Raw genomic sequence first — 16,232 nt, forward strand, 5'->3', positions numbered from 1 at the left:
ATCTCCTTCACTTTAGCAGGATCCACTGCTATTCCTCCATTAGAAATAATATGACCAAGGAATGGCACCTTGTCAATCCAAAACTCGCACTTGCTAAACTTGGCATAAAGTTGATTATCTCGTAACTTCTGTAGCACCAATCTCAGTTGTTCCTCATGATCACTATCACTCTTAGAAAATAATATCGTCGATGAAAACCACGACGAATCTGTCCAGATCATGAACACCTTATTCTTCAGATCCATAAAGTAGCTGGTGCATTAGTTAGTCCAAATGACATAATGGTGAATTCATATAAACCATATCGGGTCGAGGAATTCGTCTTGGGAATATTCGATGGTCTAATCTTCATTTGGTAACCCGATCGGAGATCAATCTTCGAGAATACCCTTGCGCCTCTCATCTGATTAAACAAATCCTTAATGCAGGGTAATGGACACTTGTTCTTCACAGTGACGTCGTTAAGAGACCTATAATCCACACACATCCCTTGCGATCCATCTTTCTTCTGTACAAATAGAACTGACGCTCCCTAAGGTGAAGAACTTGGACGAATGTATCCAGCATCTTGTAACTCTGTTAACTACTTCTTAAGTTCTTTTAACTCTTCTACAGACATCCTGTATGACTGTTTGGGAGTAGTAGTCCTAGGTAAGAGATCAATGACAAACTGAGCTTCCCTATCTGGTGGCATCCCTGGTAACTCCTCTGGAAAGACATCCGGAAAATCTCTAACCAACCGGATGTTGTTACCAACAAACTTCTCATCTACTAAGAATGCCGCTAGTCTGATGGCGGTAGTTACTGCAACTTCAACTTCAAATCTTTGTCCTTTGGAACTGGTAAGTTCTACGGTTCCCTTAGCACAGTGTATAAACTGTCTTTGCCTTTCTTAACCACGACATACCAAGGATCACGTCTATAGTGCTCTCTTCTAACACTATAGGGGTAGTTCATCTGGGTTAGAAACACAGGGGACGAAAGAAAGGATTGTAGACAAGGCAGTGATTACGAAGCATGTTACTTTGGGGGATCTATTAGCTAAGTGTGTCACCTACTAAAGCTAATTCATTATCTTATGGTGGTACATGCTAAGATGCCCATCTATACTATTTCAATCAATCAAAGAAGCAAATCAGGCATTGATCATCAGAACAATCAAACAACATTTTTTTTAAATATAGAAAATAGTTTTGATCTTGTCTTAGGTTCCCTAACTCTTAAGAATGTCATAGGGGTAGGGATTCCAAGGTGTGAAATCCGTCTTGTCTTGGAGTAGAAAAGGTAAGAATGATCAGAGTGGAACAGTAGAAGGTGAGATAGGATCAAGATAAGATAAGAAAGAACCAGAGTAAGGTAAGTATAGAATGAATCAGAATAAGATAAGTAAGTAAGGGTTTGTCCATTCTATCTAGGTTTCGTCCTACAGTCAACATTTCCTCTGATACCACTTCTGTAACACCCGGTTTTAAAGGACAAAGCCGGGTGCATCTCATACATGCGCCAAGAAGACAACATATATAATAACAGAGTGTATAGAGATAAATGTCATAAAACATCCGAGTATTTATTACATAGCGGAAGACTTATTACAAAATAAAAGTGTAAACATAAAACGAACTAAGGATCGTCGGCGCCAATGTCGACTGAGAGACGCCACCTAGATCAGATCAAACTCCTCGCCTTGTGGCTCCTCCTGAACCACCTGTTCTTCTCCTGTGGGGGGGTGTGAGACAGCAAGAGTGAGCTCACATACGTTCATCGCTCAACAAGTTGTGGGGAATAATGTGGCATGAACTCACAAAAGGTGGGAGTTCATGAAGTGTAAGGCTAATCAATGAAGTAAAGGCTGAGGCTGAGCATTGCTTTTAGAAGTTGGTCAAAATTTTATTAGCAATTACTAAGTGTAAGTAAATACCAAACCTTAATAATAATAAAGAACAGTAATAGTAAAATAATCCCAAATGCGATGCAAATGTCAAATTAAATTTAAGTTCCATAATTAATCATGTGAGGGTCCGAGCCGCTCTTGACCGTGAGCACGGCTAGTATACTAGTTTTACACTCTGCAGAGGTTGCGCATCTTTACCCACAAGTCGTGTATCCCATGTCGCCTGGGTTTGCAAGGCCCTTAGACACTACCGAGGTGAATGGCTAGGGATCCACTACGAGGCCTTTACAAAGTTCCACTAGCTTCCGAAAACCCGCTACAGTTTATAGGAAGATCCAGTACAGGGTTCCTGGCTGACAGCCATCGCAGCAAAATCAACCAGGGACCTCCCCGCACTGACCTCTCCCCTACTGCCCTTGCCCCTTTCGGGTAAGGTAGTCTTCCACTAGCTTTCCTAGTTAGTCAGCCAAGGGCGTCCCATTAAACCCTTGTGGTAGCACTGTTTTCCCGGGTGGTTCTCCATGTTCCCATTAATTTAATGATCTTAACATGAACAGTAATAGTAACAAGATAATAACAGAATAATCATGAGTAGTGTATCTCCATACCCAATCCACATAAAGCAATAGCAAGTACTACCCAAAAATATTTCAGGGGTGAACAAGGTATAGAGGTAATCAAAACTGGGGTAACATAAAGGCTCCCATCAAAATTATCCTATGCAGATCATTAAAATTAATAAGAACATGGCTGGGAAAGTAAGTGATCAAGGGCACAACTTGCCTTCAATGAGCTCCTGCTCAGCTATCTCTACTTGTTGAACCTCAGATTCCACAGTGGCTTGCTCGTCTACTCGCATCAACGCAATACATACATAGCATAGCATAAATTAACATCACATCAAACATGAAAATAGAATATACAGTAAAAATATACACCTTAAAATGAGATCACAGGAACTGGAACCATTAATTTTGGGGTTATAGATTTCAAGTTATGAATTTCCTAAGATTTAATGTGGTTAAAATAGGATTAAATGATAAATTAATTTTCTCATTGAGTTTATGTCAAAACAGAGACATTAAATGATAGAGAATAATTTTACAAAATTTTAGGAATTGGAATGACTCAATTTGGAGCTAAAATGAATTTTCTATGCATTTTACAAGTTTCTAGATTTCTTTTTGTATTAAAAATGAATTTCTATAATTATTTCTCTGTTTTTAAACATCCCAGGACTCGGCCTCAATAACAGGGAAAACTGGGGTTTAGAGCGCAAAAATGCCTAAGACACAGAGGCGCACCAGCCAAGGACGGCGGGTTGAATCTCTAATTTTATAAGGGGTTTTCTGCAAAGTGGTTACGCGAAGGGGTATCGGTCCGTTCTGGCCGTCCGATCTGCAATCTAGGGTCCAGATTAGAACCCACAGACTGCGAATCGGTACGCTGCGCGAGACGGTGGATTCACATCGGACGGTTTAAAACGTATGCTCCCGTATTCTAATTTCGTGCATCCGATCCAAAATGGACGGCTCACGCTAACCTAACCCAACGGGTCCCCAAGGTCTAATCTGGGCCGTCACTGGAGAATCCAATGGCCCGCGCCACATCTTCTTTCTACGGATTGAGCACGTCGACGCTAACAGTCAGCACGGCGGCGCGCCCAGTGGCTACGGCGAGCCATCGTCTGAGCCACACAACCAGAGCCCGAACGCGCATCATTTTCCAATCCGAGACACGCTACGCGCAGAGGAAGATAATGTGAATCGAGGGAAGGTAGTCTCACCGCGACTCGAAGCGTAGACATGGCTGCCCATAGTGCGCGGCGGATTTGGTTTGACGGCAAGGAATTGCGGCGGTGCTGCTGGTTCTGCGGCACGGCGGCTGAACGACGACGGCGACGGACTCACGGACAGCTAGATTCCGTGGGGAGGAGACAGAGGGTAGGGCGCACGGCCCAGCACCTAACGCAGTGGCGCGGTGCTTTCTAGGCGGAGGTGGAGGTGGGTAACGGGCAGTCGGTCGGTGGACATACATATACTCGAGTGCAGATCCACAACGGAGCAGAGATCCTAGGAGAATCCCCCCCATAGCCGCCCACACGCGGTTGATTCACAACAACCCAGGCGAGATTCACGGGTGGTTTTGGTTGACGATACGCGTGGAGCGATCCCGGTCGCCGTAATGGTGCCACACGCACAGGTGAGCATGAGTTTGACTAGAGGATTGGATCCGCGATCCACGCGCATGCCAAGGGCGGATCCCGGCGGCGGGTTCGCTTCATCCGGTTGAAGACGGTGGCGAGCGGGGCGGCGATTTAGACGGAGGAGTTGAGGAGATAAGTCCGAGCACTGGGGCCCACCTGTCACACACACGGTTCAGCATTCCCAGCTAGGTGCGTGCGGCAGGAGCAACGAGCGGTGGGCGAAGGGAATGACGGATGGGGCCCACATGTAGGTGACGCGCGCTTCGGTTTGGGCTGCCGCGGAGAGAAAAGAAAAGAGGGGATGGGCCGCAGGTAAGGAAACCGGCCCAATAGCCATTTTCCCCATTTTTCTTTCCTTTTCTTTTTATATTTTATTTTCCTTTCTCTTTTCTTCTCACTTTTAAATCTCCATTTGAATTCAAACTTATTTGTGAACTTCATACCTAGGTTAAATGCCTACATTCAAATATCAGTAAGAACATAATATATTCATTCACATATTTATTTATTATTATTTTTTTCTATATCCTTTCTCCTTTTTCTCATTTCCTTTTTCTTATTTTCCAACTCTAATTTTCCCATTTTATTTAGTGCTCTAATTTTTGAATTCAATGATAGACTTGCCTTAATTATAAATTTTGTGTTTGATGCACAAACAAGAAAAAGTCCAGCATGATGCACATTTTATTAAGGATTTATCCACTTTATCTATGCCTACTAATAATTATCATGAATGAAAAGGTACCACACATGAAGATTTATTTCTTTCTCTTATTTTCCAAAGTTGGGTATTACAGCTAGCGCCCTAAGTACATGCCGTCGTGGCAGCCGGAGAGATTTTGGCACCCAGCTGGTGTGATGTCGTGGCCGTCGGAGGAGTGCTGGAGCCTGGCGGAGGGACAGCTGTCGGAGCTGTTGAGTCCTTGCTGACGTCCTCTTGCTTCCGTAAGGGGGCTGAGAGCCGTCGTCGTCACAGAGTATGCGGGGCGCCATCATTGCCTATCTGGCGGAGCGAGCCAGATGGGACGCCGGTCTTGTTCCCTGCGACCCGAGTCAGCTCGGGGTAGGGTGATGATGGCGCCTCCTGTTGACGTGGCTGGTCTGCGCCCTAGGTTGGGTGATGTGGAAGCTCCTCCGAAGCCGAGGTCGAGTCTGCCTTCCGTGGTCGAGGTCGAGTCCGAGCCCCTAGGTCGGGTGAGGCGGAGACCGTCGGCTGAGGCCAGGGCGTAGTCCGAGCCCTGGGGTCGGGCGAAGCGGAGTTCGTCGTCTTCTGGGGCTGAGCCCAAGTCCGAGCCCTGGGTCGGGCGGAGCGGAGTTCGTCGTCTTCCGGGACTTAGCCCGAGTCTGAGCCTTGGGTCGGGCGGAGCGGAGTTCGTCGTCTTCCAGGGCTGCGCCCGAGTCCGAGCCCTGGGTCGGGCGGAGCGGAGTTCGTCGTCTTCCGGGACTTAGCCTGAGTCCGAGCCCTGGGTCGGGCGGAGCGGAGTTCGCCGTCTTCCGGGACTTAGCCCGAGTCCGAGCCCTGGGTCAGGCGGAGCGGAGTTCGCCGTCTTCCGGGACTTAGCCCGAGTCCGAGCCCTGGGTCGGGCGGAGCGGAGTTCGCCATCTTCCGGGACTTAGCCCGAGTCCGAGCCCTGGGTCGGGCGGAGCGGAGTTCGCCGTCTTCTGGGACTTAGCCCGAGTCCGAGCCCTGGGTCGGGCGGAGCGGAGTTCGCCGTCTTCCGGGACTTAGCTCGAGTCCGAGCCCTGGGTCGGGCAGAGCGGAGTTCGCCGTCTTCCGGGACTTAGCCCGAGTCCGAGCCCTGGGTCGAGCGAAGCGGAGTTCGCCGTCTTCCGGGACTTAGCCCGAGTCCGAGCCCTGGGTCGGGCGAAGCGGAGCTTCCTATGGTGCCTGCGGCCGGGCCTGACTGCCTGTCAGCCTCACTCTATCAAGTGGCACCGCAGTCGGAGTGGCGCAGGCGGCACTGTCCTTCTGTCAGGCCGGTCAGTGGAGCGGCGAAGTGACGGCGGTCACTTCGGCTCTGCCGGTTGGGGGCGCGTCAGGATAAAGGTGTCAGGCCACCTTTGCATTAAATGCTCCTGCGATTTGGTCGGTCGGTGCGGTGATTTGGTCAGGGTTGCTTCTTGGCGAAGACAGGGCCTCGGGCGAGCCGAAAATATGTTCGCCGCTGGAGGGGGGCCTTGGGCGAGACGGAGATCCTCCGGGGTCGGCTGCCCTTGTCCGAGGCTAGGCTCGGGCGAGGCGTGATCGAGTCCCTCGTATGGACTGATCCGTGACTTAATCGCACCCATCAGGCCTTTGCAGCTTTATGCTGATGGGGGTTACCAGCTGAGAATTAGGAGCCTTGAGGGTACCCCTAATTATGGTCCCCGACACTATAATTGCATCGTTGTCCAGCTTGATCAACCAGTGTCTCAATATACCCCAGTCGAACTTTTCAGTGAGATGCCATCGCAACGGAGATCCACGCGTTGTACATCCCATGGGGTTTTTGCCTGCAAAGTTCACAATCAATAAAGGGGTAATATCTGAAAAGGAACTTGCAGGGATCCAGGGTAATATCTGAAAAGAAACTTGCAGGAGGGCAGGGCTATGATTTTCTTACGAGTGATTATTTTGGGGATCAATGTCATTAAATAAATTGCTAAAAAAGCGGAATCCATCTGGACTAACATCTCTGCACAATAGGCCTGAGAGAAATAGACAGTCAGTTTAATTTTCAGATCATACACGTAGCTTGCAAAATACTTGAAAGTTGCAGCCACACACACCTTTGTTTTCTGCATTTAGAAGATGCTCCTTTGCTAAAGCTGGAGCAATTCCCAGTGTGAATGCAGCATCACTTGGGCTAATCCCTTTCTGAAGAGCATCTGGCTTCTGTGCAAGTGATGAGATTCTTGCAAATACCTATGTTCGTTGAGGAAAAGGTTACCTCGCCTACAATTGCAATAAAGAGCCCTTTTTGTAGCTGCAAAGATATATCTCTGAGAACTATGTTCAGCTCAGCAACAGAGCTGCTAGACCAAGAACAGGATACATTCTGAAAGACGATGGCCATTGGATTATGAGTTACTTTGGTATATCTCTTAAAGTGGTGGTTTAAAAGGTCAGCAGAGGCATTTAACTCGGATGAGTGATGCTCTAGAGTAGATAAATAATTACTCAGCCGTCTGCTAGAGATAACAGCCTGCAGCAAACAAAGCATGCAATGTTAGTCAGCTGTAAGTTGAAAAGCTTTGCGGCACGGTTGTGCTTCGCCACACAATGGAGCTCGTCCAGTTGGGATGGGTCTTTGCCGAACAGGGCGATGTTTTGAGGCAAGCAGCCGAGGGGGCCTGTGTTGTGAATCCAGAACTTGCTAGCACCTTGGTCATACAGTTTCTGAAATCAAGGAACAGAGAAAACGGGTCAGGTGTGAAGCACCTCCTTACACCAAGACAACATATAGAAGGAAGAGTATGGAAAGAATGAAATTTCTGAACTTGGAGAACTAAGTGAATTACATTTACATCAGAGTAGGATCCCTGTACACCAATTAGTCAGCTTTGGGGAAAGAGGCATAGGAAGCTCTGCAAGGATAGATAGAAGTGCTATATCGTTTACAAACCTTGAGACCATTCTCAAATTCCAACAAAATAGTTGGAATGGAAACGATGACCTGGTCCTCTGTTCTTGAATAGAACTCACCAGCAAGGTCATTCTGCCCAATATCGAACGTGTAGAGTCCCTCTGAGAAGTAATCTTGCTGAGGAATGTATCGGCTGTGCATATCTCCTGCACGAGTAAAAAAACAAAGTTACTTCACCAGCATAGCTCTCTAGTCAAAATATAGGATTTAAAATGATGATTGCCCGCTCACTGGCTGTTACCGGCTGTTACCGGCATTCTTTTTCTAGCTGTTATCATGCAACCAGTGACATCATGTGGTACCTATTATGGCGGCAACATAATGTGAAAAATTGGAATGGAGAACAGAATGGTATTGTTCTATCTACCAGAAAATGCAACCATTACTAATGCATTAAGTTGAAGGAACAAACCTTCACCAAACCAGAATAAAGTTGAGCAACCTGACATAGATCAAAAGGCATACTATAGAGCACTTGCAATAATAACACACACCATGTAAATGTAAATGACAGGTCCAAATATACAGCACTAACACACACATGAAATTGGCTACCAAGATCTACGACATTATATGAACTTAGGAACTAACAAAGTCATCTTCAAGTAATGTTTTGGACAAATGTGTTCACAAATGTGTCGACAACTGTTCACTAATCAGCTAATCCTTTTTAGCGATATCGATAAGTCTTTGTTGTATGTTTGCAGGGATGGCATATCGGCACGAATTGTCCTCATAACTTAAAAGATCAATCACAAAGTTCCTTCGAAGAGTCTTTGCATCCTACAGACAAAGACATAAGAGAACAAAACATATTATCTTGTAGAACGAGATAGCTAGAATGTAAGTTTGAACATAAAACGAACGTACTACACTCACCCCAACAAATTTCAGTGGTCTGTCATTCCCCCACATGGCCATAGCTTGTAGAACGAGGTAGCTGGTATTAGACCTATAGAATAATATTTGGGCAACTATGTTTTATACAATGATTATCATAGAAAAAATTTAAACTGCTGAGAAGGTGGTACGAAGAAAATACCCTCTTAAGTCAATTGGAACACCAGTCTGAATTGTATGTTCCCACTTAAAGATATCCTCCGCCCATCCAGAATGTTTCTTGCTGTAAGCAATCTTATATTTTTTTGAGGTCATGATAATCGCTTCTGCGAACCTCTTGTATGGCATGTGTTTACACCAATCTTGAGTCGGTGTAAAGTCGATAAAAGTCACATGCTTTTTAACATGATCTATTACGAAGAGGGCGTGACATCCATTGAATTTCCATAGCATGAGAACCTGCAAAATATCAGTCATTAGGATCCTACAACAGAAGTGTCCTTTATAAATACATTCGAAATGAACACATACTTACATATCTACAACCCGTGATATAATAATTCATTGATGGCCAACAATCGAGTGTTTTGGCTAACTCATCTGTTGTAGGATCCTGATGGTAGTTTGGAAGTTTACCAAAACCAACCATTCTCTGTACAGTATATATACATGTCCACATGATGATTAGATGTAGATACTATATATTAATACATTAATGATTGGAAACAAACTTACCCAAAAACGCATGTCCATATAATGCTTTCTATTATTTATGATTTCTTCTTTCGGCCTACGTGACTCTTTATTGGCAAGCAGCCGAACAGCCATGTCAAAACATCTTATAATCATATCTTGATTTGTCGTTAATATGTTTTGCAGGTCTTTGACAGATATTTCTATCTTAAAAAGATTGAAACTTCGCACCCATGTTCTCCTGTAATGTAGCATGACGAAAGTCTATATCAAGAATCTAAGTAGTTGATATACATAAATTAAATAAATCAATGAGAACTTACTCTAGTGTCGTATCGTCTTCTATTGCCATGATATAATCACATAAAACATCTATTGAATCGGCTTTAGTCACTGGCATGTCCTTTGTGGAAAGACCAACCATTAAAAAGTCATTGGTGCAACCATCGGTAGAGACTTTTACAGGAGCTCTTTTATCCCAATCATCAACAAACCACCTTTGCAAGTCTGCTTGAGTAATAGGGCCTTCCTCATCTTCATACACTACTTCGCTATCATCAAGCACGTGGAGTAGTTTCCTCTTATTAGAATCTGTTGGGTTTTCTAATATCTCAACATCAGATGGGCTTCCAGAGTCAACTTCTTTTTCATTTTTGTATAACAGACACCCCCTTCTCTTATTCAGGTCTGAAGATAGTAATATAGCAGCCATTTTTTTCCTAAAGTGTGACATGTCATCCTACAAATAAGAAACAATTATTTAGCATTATATATGTAACACTGACTGTACATGTCCATATATGTCATAGTAGTAATAATATACCTGGGTAAAACTGTCAGACAGTTCATCCCCTGTCCAGTATTCGATATAGTTCAAAAGAAAGAGACCGCATGAAGAGCTACAATATACATTAATATCAACATAAATATTGGTATGAATGAAGAAATTGGTAAAGAAGATTTTAGGGCGTACCTATATGTCTGCTTTGCATATCCCATGTCAATTTCTATGAGCGGCCAAGAAGCAACTTGGAGGTCTGGCCACTTGTGGTCTTTTAACTCCTTACGTTGAGATATCATATCAATTTGTCTTTGTAGTCCTTTAATCTTTATATATTGTAAAACAAAATTAGAGATTGGGATAAGTTAATATTGAATTCATAATTGTTTAGTTTGTGCATACTCACAGAGTCAGTGAGGTCTTTGCGTTCTTGTGAACTACCAAGTGAATCGAGCACTTGTATCTCCATATTTCTTGCATGGATAACGACAAGATACCAGTGCGTCTCTCGGATGTTTATCGGAATAAACACCTACAAAACAGTTATAAATACTTGCATAAGAATAAATTACATATAAACACTAACTGTTCAAATTGCAAACTCATAAGTACCATGTCATGGTCTAGGTAAAGTAACACCCTTCGTTCAGCGCTACATATTTGTGTCATGTCTTTAATTGGATATAGCTCCTCTGTTTTAATTTCGACATCACCATCTCGCTTCAGGAAATTGAACTGGAAAGCATTTTCTATGTGAACGCGACCTCCAGATCGGCACTTTAGATGCTTTTGAGCTTTTATCAAATTTATGTAACAGTCTATAACCTGCAAGTGTGTAAGTTGTGGTTAAAAATACCAGGATGAGTAAAAAAACTTATACATAACAACGTCGCCAAATATAAAGAGTAAGCATGGATTACCTCGTCACCTAAATATGCGTTCGGCTGAAATAAACACTCCATCCACTTCCTTTCAACAAAGGAATCATCAATAAGCATGACTTCTACCCTTGGTTCACAAGGGATTTCCTTAATAAAATCGATGAGGGCAAGATCACCTTGTGTGCAAATATAGTCTAGGAGCAACCAGTCATGAGATAAAACTAAAATTAGTTATTACAAAAAATACAAATTGATCCATACAGAACTATGAAAATTATAATACCTTCTCGAACTATTGCGGTTGCCACCGATTTTTTTGGCTTGTTATGAGACAAGCCTACAAATAGATATTCCATTCTCGCGAGACAAAACCTACATTCATAACAAATTGTTAGATGCATAAAAATTAATATTGCTAATTTCACAAATGATCCAAAACTCAACAATACTTTAAGATAGTATGCATGCAGTAAGAAGGTTGATGACTATCAAAAAATGTGCGGCTCTAATAAAAACAATTGTAGCATGCAAACATGACTTGATAATACACCAGACCAATCAAACAGAAGACAAACATCATCCTATTAGTTTGTTAGCTGAACATGCAACTCTTACCATGGGTCTAATTTGTTAGGACCTCTTTGTAGACGATGTTCTTGGTATATGTCCCACAATCTACGGTGGGGAGTTTCTTTACACCCTTCCTTGACTTTTTCCTCCCATCGACAGCTGGGATGACAAGAATCTTTATGTTCGATCGGGCTGTCGCTCTAGATAGAGCAACATATAGTTGGCCATGAGAGAACACTGGTTCAGGCAAGTATACACCAACATTGGGAATAGTCTGACCCTGTGCTTTGTTAACCGTCATTGCAAAGCTAAGCCGTACAGGAAACTGCTTTCTTTTGAACTGGAAAGGAAACATCTCTTCATCAGAGGGACACAGCGGTATACGCGGTAGGAAAATCCGTTTTTCAACGTGTTGACCTAGTACAATCTCTGCGTCAATGCTATTTCTTTGGAAGCCACGAACGACCAGTCTGGTGCCATTGCAAAGTCCATTTGCAGGGTCTATATTCCGGAGCAATATAACAGGACATCCAATCTTGAGCTTCAAAACATGAGGTGGGAGCCCATTAGGCGTCAATGTGTTTAGGAACTCGGGTGGGTAGTAGTTATGGGGATCATCCATGGCGCTATCGAAACTATGGTACACCATATGCTCCCCTTGAAAACGATCAATCATCTTAACATTTATCATATCAACCCAGTCGTTCCATGTTGACAGTATCGCCCTTGAAGTGATGTAGGTGGAATCAGACATATTTTCGTTGAGATTTGGGAAAGCGAAGTCTATTAGGTTGTCAAGATCGTTGTCACTCCCACTGTAAGGCACACACACATCATCAGGAAGACGAATGTCGCTGTCAATATTTGTTTCCTTAGTTCCACCGCCTACGCGCAGCAAAAACTCCGCAAACCAAGGGTCGTTTTTTGCTCTCATGTTGCTAACAAGCTTTAAGTGGGACATGGACTCCCATAGGTAAGACATCCATAGCAAAGACGCGACCACTTGAGCCCTTGACCCTTTACGAACAACAGGCAATACCTGTCTAAAATCTCAACCGAAGACAATGGTTTTACCACCAAATGGCAGTGCGGGTCGACCCATTATATCGCGCATGCTATTGTCCAGTGCCTCCACGACTTGTCTCTTAGTCATAGAAGCCTCATCCCAGATAATGAGAGACGCTTTCCGTAGCAACTCTGCTGTTCCACTCTGCTTCGTGAAGCTACATACAGCGCCATCGTCAATAGTGAGTGGTATCTTGAAGCGTGAATGGGCAGTTCTTCCTCTAGGCATTATGGAAGCTGCAACGCCAGATGTAGCTGTTGCCACTGCAATCTTGCCCTGGTTGCGTAGCATCGCGAGCAGCACTCTGTATAGATAAGTCTTCCCGGTGCCACCAGGTCCATCCACAAAGAATAATCCGCCCTGATCGGTGTCAACGACAGACATAATCTTATCATAGGCGGCCCTCTATTCCTCGTTAAGAGAGTCTTTAAGAGCCACATCTCCCACTGTCGGTTGGATAATTTCCTCCTCGTAAACCTCCCTAGCAGTACCAATAGCATCGTCATACGCGTCGATGATAGGAGGTAGAGGGAATGTCTTTATGTCCTTTCCCATTGACTGCAGCATGTTCCTAATGTCAATCAATACCATCTGCTCAACATGAGTTTTGTTCTGACTCCTGTGTTGATAGTCCTCGGACATAGAATCTTTGTGTTTCTGCCAAAGTACAGCCACATCGCTTGGCTCACAGTACACCAGTATTGTGGCAAAAAGTCATCGCAGCGCCGATGGCATCTAGAAAAGAGCACGTTCAGTGAGACACTCATCTAGTGTGTTGTCCGACTCAAGTAGTCCCCTTCTCTCTGTTGCCTCACGAAAAGTCGGTAGGGTGACACAATCAACTGTCCTTAGGTCAACATATGAGGCGGCACCAGTCATGTGGTTTAGGAGAACACGAAGATAATAGCGCTCCCCCTCGACCGGATGAGCAGAGACTATCCTACCAACTTGTCCACCTGTATCTCGTTTCCTCCGTTGCCATACTTTGCCCTTACCACTCTGCCAAGTGTACCACTCAGGGAAGTCACGATATAGGATGCCACGAGCCTCCTCGTGTAGCCTATTCGCCTCAAAATATGCTGTGAGCATCAACCTATCAGCACCTGGACGGTTGACGACTCGCTCGACCATTTGCCGCTCGTGAAACGCCACCATGTGCATGTTTGGAAGATGGAGTTGCAGCTGCATAACAGGTGGAGATATCTGACTAAGCTCAAAGCCGTATATCCTCCACAAGGCTTCCGGAGGAGTCACCCACCTTGCATCTCTATACTGCTTGATCTCATCAACATCATCATCTGCTTTGCTCGCATCTCTCATAACAACAGACGCACGATCATGGCCTTTGTATATGTACTTGAACAGGTATTTAACAGCCTTGATGCTCCCACATGCCTCGACATTGATGTGACAGTTGAAGAGACGAAGGAGGTATGGGTTATAAGGGACAACCCATCTATTGTCCAGTTCGCACCCTCGGACCTTTTCTTTACGATCATCGTCACGACATCTGTAAATAGGGTACAAATCCTTCCCTTGCAAGGTTGTGTCACTGAAAGGCCAAGGGTAATGATTCTTGCACGATTTACGACCCTTAGTGCATGGGCAGTTAGGGTTTAGCGACCCACACGGGCCATGCATCATATGCTTGATAACCATCTTTCGTAGTTCAGGGTACTTGTTGCTTGGGATCTCGGCTGAGATCAAAAGGTCGTACTGCTCAGGACATGTGAGCTTGTACTTCCTCTGCATTATAAGTAGAAAATGGGCATGCGGCAAACCCCGCTTCTGAAACTCCACGACATAGACGTAGGCTCGGACCTTACCAAGAATATCCTGTTTAGTCAGCCTATGCTTTAACTCTTGTAGCTTTGCATGAAAGACACGCACTACAAGATTCGGACGATCTTGCGGTGTCTGCCCAGGGAGAAGCTCCCTCCTTATCTCATCCCAGTTAGGGTTACATGTAATGGTAAGAAATATGTCTGGTTTACCAAACTTCCGCACCAGAGCCATAGCATCCATATACCGACGTCTCATGTCACGAGGACCGCCAATAAACGATGTCGACAACACAGTTCGCTTGCCAACCTTCTCTGCTCTAATATCTCCATCTAGCATGCTATCTACCAAGCCCTGGTACAGGTCTGCCCTTAACCGATCCTGATTCCTGCGTATGTAATCTAAACGAGAGCTCTCAATCTTTATGTACGTGTCGACCGCGAACTGCTGGAAAAGCCGCTTTCCATGAAGTATTGGATTGAATACCCCGGGGCGAATCTGGAATTTGTAGCAGTAGTAGTCACGTACAGACACACATAAATGGCTAGGAGATTCTGCATATGCAAGGATTATAAAGTGAGTGATGCTGAAAAGATAGTTAATAATGCTAAAATAAATCATGATTATAAAAAAACAACTAACCCGCATCTTCATCATTTGCATTACTTGCCCTATGTGTCGCACGGTATGCATCAACTTCGTCCATGGATACTCCAACCTTTAGGATATTTGCATGCCATCCAAGTTCACCTCTAGGGAAGAACAATGGATATGATAGTGCATCGTAGCATCCATGGTATGAGCGGATGCAGTGGCTTGAACTGTCCTTCCCATGGAGCATAACACTCTTGCTAAACTGGCCTCGCCCTTCGCTCCCTTCGATCCAGACAGCGGCCACCTCGGAAGTGAGAGGTGTGTTATATGTCTTCTGGTTCAACGTCTGGTCTAGGTTCAACGCGATACGATAGTCATCAAGGTTATCAACGTGGCCCATGGTCCTAAGGTGCTCGGAGTACGGGTTTCCACATAGTATGTCGACTATCTGTCGAATAACCTCTTTGTCTTTCTGTTGATGCTCTTCGCGACACTTACGATACTGATGCTCGAGAGTGGGATCATCATCATAAAAGTAAAGCTCAAGGTGTTTATGCTCTGCCCCACCCTCCCTACCAAATGACTTGATATTGTGGTACATCATGCCCTGTGCTCGGAACGTGTATATACCAGAATCCCTTACATTAGTTGTCATACTATCGAGGCAACAATATAGGGAAGTGAAAGAAAAATGGCCATTAAAAAACCTAATGTTGTCACGAAAGTGCCTAGCATCAGAGTCTGCACTATCCCACAACCTCTTGAGTTGGGGAGGGGTCTCCAGTGGGGCTAGCTCAACCTTCCCACCACGACAACAAAAACCAGGTGTCTCATACTCAAACTTCTTCGCGGTGCAATAACTGCAGTTGGGAACAGTCTTTAGCATATGTGTTTCTTCAGGGATGTTGCTATACACCTTGTCGTACGGGTCAGGAACATCAGTGGCAGTCGATTCATCTTGACTACCATCGATCTCTATATCCTCATCGGTATCCTCATCTGATATTTTTTTGGAAACAATGAGTAAGACATATGTATTTATATAAGCATTGGTACCATATCATAAAAAGATTGAAATTAGTACATTGCCCAGCGAATAGGTATCCCTCGTTCTCATCAGCATCGTCTTCAAATACGACACTGTCATCGTCATCAACTGGAGGGTGAAAATACAAGCCACATAAAATACCTGGGCATTCAGGATAAAAGGGTGGTGAAAATATGTAACCTGAATAAAGATTCTTAACAATTACCATTGGAAATGACCCTTGGCTTCGACTGGGTATGATCCACCCCACTTCC

General features: G+C 44.5%; 1 non-coding gene across 1 annotated transcript; it reads right to left on the minus strand.

Moving 5' to 3' along the window:
- Positions 1 to 7,369: 7,369 nt before the first annotated feature.
- Positions 7,370 to 7,961, minus strand: LOC103634258 (uncharacterized). The gene is made up of 3 exons (XR_002263572.2): positions 7,783 to 7,961; positions 7,599 to 7,664; positions 7,370 to 7,476 (listed from the first exon to the last, which is right to left on the minus strand). It is a non-coding gene; the product is annotated as an uncharacterized protein (transcript).
- Between the last annotated feature and the right edge of the window lie 8,271 nt (positions 7,962 to 16,232).

The sequence above is a fragment of the Zea mays genome, chromosome 7, assembly GCF_902167145.1.
Source record: "Zea mays cultivar B73 chromosome 7, Zm-B73-REFERENCE-NAM-5.0, whole genome shotgun sequence".
Taxonomy (NCBI): domain Eukaryota; kingdom Viridiplantae; phylum Streptophyta; class Magnoliopsida; order Poales; family Poaceae; genus Zea; species Zea mays.